We start from the raw sequence: 6,000 nt of genomic DNA on the forward strand, positions 1-6,000 counted from the left end.
GAGACACCGTGTTATCAGTTGCTGTTGGATCTTTTTCTTCCCACTTCCCCCATAAGCTAATTTTTACACAAATCCCATTAGACAAGAAACACTACATGGGAAGGTCAGAATAGAACTGGTAAACAGAACTGGTAGATATTAATTAGGTGTTTGGGCTGTTTAGTCAGAATTTTTACTGCAGGCTGTTGTTAATTTTCATATGTGCTTCTAGTTAGTATTGATGTCTACATATCTTCTGTAAATTCCCTTGAGGAAAGGGTGGAACATAATCACATAAATAAGGCAACTTCATCCCTAACTAGAACAAGCAAATACTGGGTAAGAATACTCATTTGGACGTACAGTAGAAAATTGTTCAGGCTTAATTCCAAGTAATCAGGACTAGGACCAAGCTACGGTGCAGCATTAAGTCTGGTCTAAACATGTAGCAGATTGAGACTGAAAAGTAGGCATGGGCAGTCATAAATTTCTGACCCAATACCATGCCAGATATTTGGAATATCAAGTTGAGCCTACCTAATTCCCAAACCTCAGATTATAATCCCCAACAATGGATTCAAGGATCATTTTGGAAGAGCAGGAGTGATTGGAGACAGTGGTGGGATTCAAATAATTTAACAACCGGTTCCGGTGGTGGGATTCAAATAATTTAACTACTGGTTGTTTACAACACCATTTTAACAACCAGTTCTGCCGAAGTGGTGTGAACCTGCTGAATCCCACCACTGAGTGGAGGGTATACCTTACAGCTGTTTTCTTTGCCTGGATCCATTTAAATTTTAAAGAACCATTATTTTATATAGGAAGACCAGGCCTCCTGAGTCAACAAATACAACAACAAATACAATACCTTTAATGGCATATAAAAAGTGGTAAAATACAAATTATGTTAAAACCAATTGACTAAAATTTACACAAAGGTTTCACCCGTGATCCAAGTGCCTTTGTTAAAAACCTGGCAACTGATTCAGTAGTGTTGGGATGATGGTCACTAAGCAAGTATGAAACTATTTCCTTGTCTGATCTCAACTGAAAATTTCTTCAAGATGGCCTCGAGAAAAAGCAACCGATAGACTGCCAAATCTTTACAATGAAGGAGCACGTGTTCAGTTGTTTCGGGTAGGCCCGCTGCGCAGGAACAAGTCCTGTTCTCCTGTGGGATGCCATGATATCTGCCTCTTGTTTGGGCAGTCGGTAGCACATTAAGCCGAGCAAGCATAAAATATCTACGGAGATGTGGATTGATTAAATTACTCAGATATTTAGCCATGAAACCCAGCAATGGTGGTGACATGCCATAAAATGTGGGAGAACAAGTTCTGCAGGCTCCAGCTGTGAGAGTCACTTTTACAGGGGCCACATGTCCCTGGACACATGCCATCCTGTCATTTAGGGGGGGTGCAAAATCGCCCCTCAAATACCTCCTCTCTTGTGTCAACTCAGCTCCCAAGTTGGTGCAAGGGAGGAGGAGTGTGCAGTGTGGTGGGCGATTTTCCCTGGTCCTGCACCTGCTGGATAACATTGGCCTTGTCACAGTTGGAGATGGTGCCTGGGAGCACACGGATTGGGGAGCTCACCTGTGGTTTGACATCCAGGTCAAATATCAGCTCCCCCAACCCCTCCCCTTCCCTCACTCTTCCAATCCCCAACCAGTCTCTAACATCTTAACAATGACTACAGTTTCTCATACTCTCTATAGCTCATCACCAAGAAACAGAAGTCTTAGGGAATCTACTTTTGGTAGGCATGCTAGGCATTCCATTTCCGCTGTATTCTTGGATTCCTTTAAGGGAAACAATCTGTTGTCTGGAAATATATTTTAATTCCAGAACTCCAGTCACCTGGAGGCGGGCAATTCCAGATGTCTACAGTTTTAATTAGAAGAAGTTTTTACTTGGAAGAGCACCACTCTCCTAGCTGGTATCCTGAAATCATACTGCTCTTTTCTCATATCAAAAAACTACTTGTCTTATTCCACTGTGCATGTAGACCAAGTTTTGCTTAAAGGAAGTCATCTGTTTTGAAATGTTCTCAGTGAAGCCTTCGGAGGCTTTTTTAGCCTCGGGCCTCTTATGCCCTACATTCTCTGGAGATCACAAGTTATGCCAGAGCTGCTTGCTGATATGCAGAAGGGCCTCAGTTAGCAGCTTTTCTCTTCAAATCCTCTTTACTATCTTCCTCAGTGTCCTGGGAAAACAATTGTTTAGTGTGTTATATGGAGATCAATTTTGACAGTGTTATGTTAGTAGGAGTCTCAAGATAGCTGCAAAGGCAAAAAATAAGGTTTCATGAGGAAAAATTACCTCATAACAGAGGCCTACATAGTGAGGCTCGCTGTGAGATTTATGGTCTGAAAAAATCAAGCCATCACTAATGTTTCATGCAAGTGTCTCCAAAGCTTGTATTTAACTGGATCATATCAACGGAGGGAGAAGAAACAGATGTATCTCTAGAGCTAGAAAGAAGCAGAGCACGGGAAATACAGCGCGGGAAGAAATTATGTGTGGTGTACATGGCATCTGATTTCAATATGACTGCTTGCCTCTCCTTTGAAAGTGTATCTGGAGTATGCCATTTGGTTTAATGCCTGTGGATTACTTGATTATTATATTAAACATGACCTCTCCGTTCCTATTGGCTTGAGACAGGCTCGCCGCTCTTTCAATGTTATAAACGGCCCGGCTGAGTTGAGTCAAATCCCATTTATACAGGTATTTCTTATTATCTTCAAATGTTATTTCAGTGATCTGGTGTTTCGCAACTATTTCCTGGCTCTGAGTTCTGTGTTTTTCTCTCTCCTATCTTTCTCACTCAGCAGCACATTTACTTCTTCTCTATTATTTACTTGGCATTTGGGTTGCTGGCTTCTATTCCTTACACATCACTTCTGCGCCCTTTGAAATCATGTGATCACATCGTTCTGTATGATCACGAGGCATTCAGCAAGAAAAATTGATTTCCAAGTGGGTGGGAATGAAGTCCCCAAGAGCACACAGGTCATCGAATTAGGTCATGAGTCAGGATTAATAAGGCCCCTTTTTCTCTTCTCAGCTGGCATATGCCAGGGGATACATTATGAATGGTTCCATTCCCCCCCCCCCCCCCCCCCCCCGCCACTGCTTTGTTAAAGTTATTCAATAATCAAAGCTCAAAAAACTTGCTGAGCAGAGGAAAGAAGAATTATAGTTGGATCCTAAGAACATTTTCCTGGGAGACAGCTCCAATGGGCAGGCTTGAGTAAGATTCTGAGTAGACCTGCTTCAGATCACTCTCCAAAGCCCCGTTCTCACATGCAGAATAATGCACTTTCAATCCACTTTCACAGTTGTTTGAAGTGGATTTTGCTATTCCGCACAGTAAAATCCAGCTGCAAAGTGAATTGAAAGTGGATTGAAAGCGCATTATTCTGCATGTATGGATGGGGCCATAGTATGAAGATATAATATTCACAGACCTGTCTCGGGGGGACACCAGATTGCTCCAGTGTACACCTTGAGGAGGAGCAGAAGAGCATCAAAAAAGTGCTGTAATAAACATGTTGTATTCTGGCTTTTATTTGTTTGTTTGCAAAATTTATATCCCATATTGCTGCCCAATCAAGGCCATCAAAGCAGCTAACAATTGAAAACATAGTACTATAAAAGTATAAAATTAAACCAATTAAACATGGAAACCAGACATTAAAACACAGGGTAGGAGGGAGGAATTGTACAAATGACAGGCAAAAGTTTTCACGCAGAAGACAGTGATGAAGGGGATAGATCAGGGGTCTGCAACCTGTGGCTCTCCAGATGTTCATGGACTATAATTCCCATCAGCCCCTGCCAGCATGGCCAATGGGCTGTGGGAATTGGCTGACGGGGATTGCAGTCCATGAACATCTGGAGAGCCACAGGTTGCAGATAGATGAATATCCGTGAAGAGTGAATAGGGTTGCCAACTTCAGGTTGGGAAATCCCAGGATATTTGATTGTAGGGAGAGAGGGGTTTGGAGAGAGGAGTGACCTCAATGGGGTATAATGTCATACAGCACATCTTCCAAAACAGCCATTTTTTCCCAGCGGAACTAATCTCTGTAATCTGGAGAGACGTTATAATTTTGGGAGATCTCCAGGGCCCTCCTGGAAGTTGGCAATCCTTACAGAGTGTGTCATAATTTTTACACCACAACTGAGAAGCTTTCTCTCAGGTTGCCACCTATCTACCCTTGAAGGCAGGGTTTCAGAAGTGGTAAAGAAACAAATCAGGAGCCAGTGTTGATGGGCCAAGACTGGAATGAATGACCTTATGACCCATAATATCCTATCAGACATAAACTAATTTTACTTGTTTAACAACATAACATGCATCATCTGTACCTTATCATTCAAAATAATATTTGACATGTTTATGGAATTCAAAGGTATAAATGCCTTAATTTGCTATAAGCAAAATTGCAAATATCCCTAATGTTCGAGAGAGATCTGCAAACCTCCTCAACCTATGCTACTTCAGCAAATATATCTTAAGCTTTGCCATCTGAAAGCTAAGAAAAATTAGCAAAAATTACAAAACATATGTAGTAAACAAAATTAAAACAAGTTTGGACAGAAAGAGTTTCATATGGTATTATTAAGACTACCAGCATATTTGGATATCAAGTTAAACTATAACACTAAAAACACATTATAGATTTTCATCTTTTCAAAATTATTAACTATTAAACAATAAACATATCCTTGAAAATATGTTGCATATGTCTATAATATACACAGGAATTATCTTTCCGTAGTGCTGTACACAGGAAATTCATAGTACAGAGTGGTAAGCTGCAATGCTGAGTCAAAGCTCTGCTTAGGACCTGGGTTTGATCCCCAGAGAAGTCGGTTTCAAGTAGCTGGCTCAAGATTGACTCATCCTTCCACCTTTCTGAAGTCAGTAAGAGTACCTAGCTTGCTGGGGATAAACTATAGATGGCTGGGAAAGGCAATGGCAAATCACCCCATAAACAAAGTGTGACATCACCACATGGATCAGTAATGACCCAGTATTTGCACAGTAAAGGCCTACCTTTACCTAATGCTGTAGGTATTTCCCTAACCAGTACTTGGCTTTCTTTTCAGAAAGTGGGCGGGCCTTTGTAAGGCAGGGCTTGTTACTGGCTGCTCTCATTCAAATAGAAGAGTTTTCCACAGATGCAACAGGAGCAGCTGCCATTGGATGATCAGGAAGACAAGTAAGCATCTAAATTTATGGTGTCTTTCTTCCTTAGGGTATGGTTGCCAACCTCCTGGTGAGCCGGAATTACAACTGATCCCAAGACTACAGGGATCGGATCATTTCTTCAGGAGGAATTGCTTTGGACTCTGTACTCTATGGCATTCTACCCTTCCATGCCCCCCAAATATCATGATTTTTCCAACACAGAGTTGACAGTCATCCTTCAGTCATTTCTTCTTTTTATTCCCTAATGTTTGTTGTTATTTTCCTTCTGAAATTATTTACCAAAATAAGGAGGGAGGCATTTGGCCACTACCCACTTACCTCACTAAACTGCAACGCCGCTGCGACCCCGCAATGAAAAGCCTCCGTGGCTTCTGACCACGGAGACATTTGTTCCCCCACACGTTTGCAATTCTTGAAATAACGCGGGCAGCAAAGAGCAGGAGTTCCGTTGCAATGAGGGGAATGGAGCGCTCCGATTGGCCGTCGAACGTGTGCGTCATGAGTTACGTGAAAGTGGCGGCCAGCCGAGGGCGGGTCTCCAGTGTGATTGGCTGGGAAGAGGTTGTTTATGATAGGTTCGCACGAGCGTGAGTGTGAACGTCATCAAAGAGGCGCTAACAGCTCCTCTATTGGAAAGGCCACGTCGGCACATGCTGGCGTCAGCAGGAATCGTTGGCTGGCGGCTTTCTGTGGGGAGACACGTCATCAGCAGTGTTTGGAAGTGAAAGCAGCAGCCAGCGCTTTCAGACGCTTGCCTGCGTCTCTCTTGTACTTCCCCCTCTCGATTCGCATTTC

At 42.5% G+C, this 6,000-nt stretch overlaps 1 long non-coding RNA gene across 1 annotated transcript in view; it reads left to right on the top strand.

Moving 5' to 3' along the window:
• LOC125440299 overlaps positions 1-5,509 on the top strand; it is a 30,660-nt gene extending 25,151 nt beyond the window's left edge. The window contains exon 3 of the long non-coding RNA XR_007245663.1: positions 5,252-5,509. This is a non-coding gene — a long non-coding RNA (uncharacterized LOC125440299). The remainder of the gene's footprint in view (positions 1-5,251) is intronic.
• The last annotated feature ends 491 nt before the right edge of the window (positions 5,510-6,000 follow it).

The sequence above is a fragment of the Sphaerodactylus townsendi genome, linkage group LG10 (assembly GCF_021028975.2).
Source record: "Sphaerodactylus townsendi isolate TG3544 linkage group LG10, MPM_Stown_v2.3, whole genome shotgun sequence".
NCBI classification, from domain to species: Eukaryota; Metazoa; Chordata; class Lepidosauria; order Squamata; family Sphaerodactylidae; genus Sphaerodactylus; species Sphaerodactylus townsendi.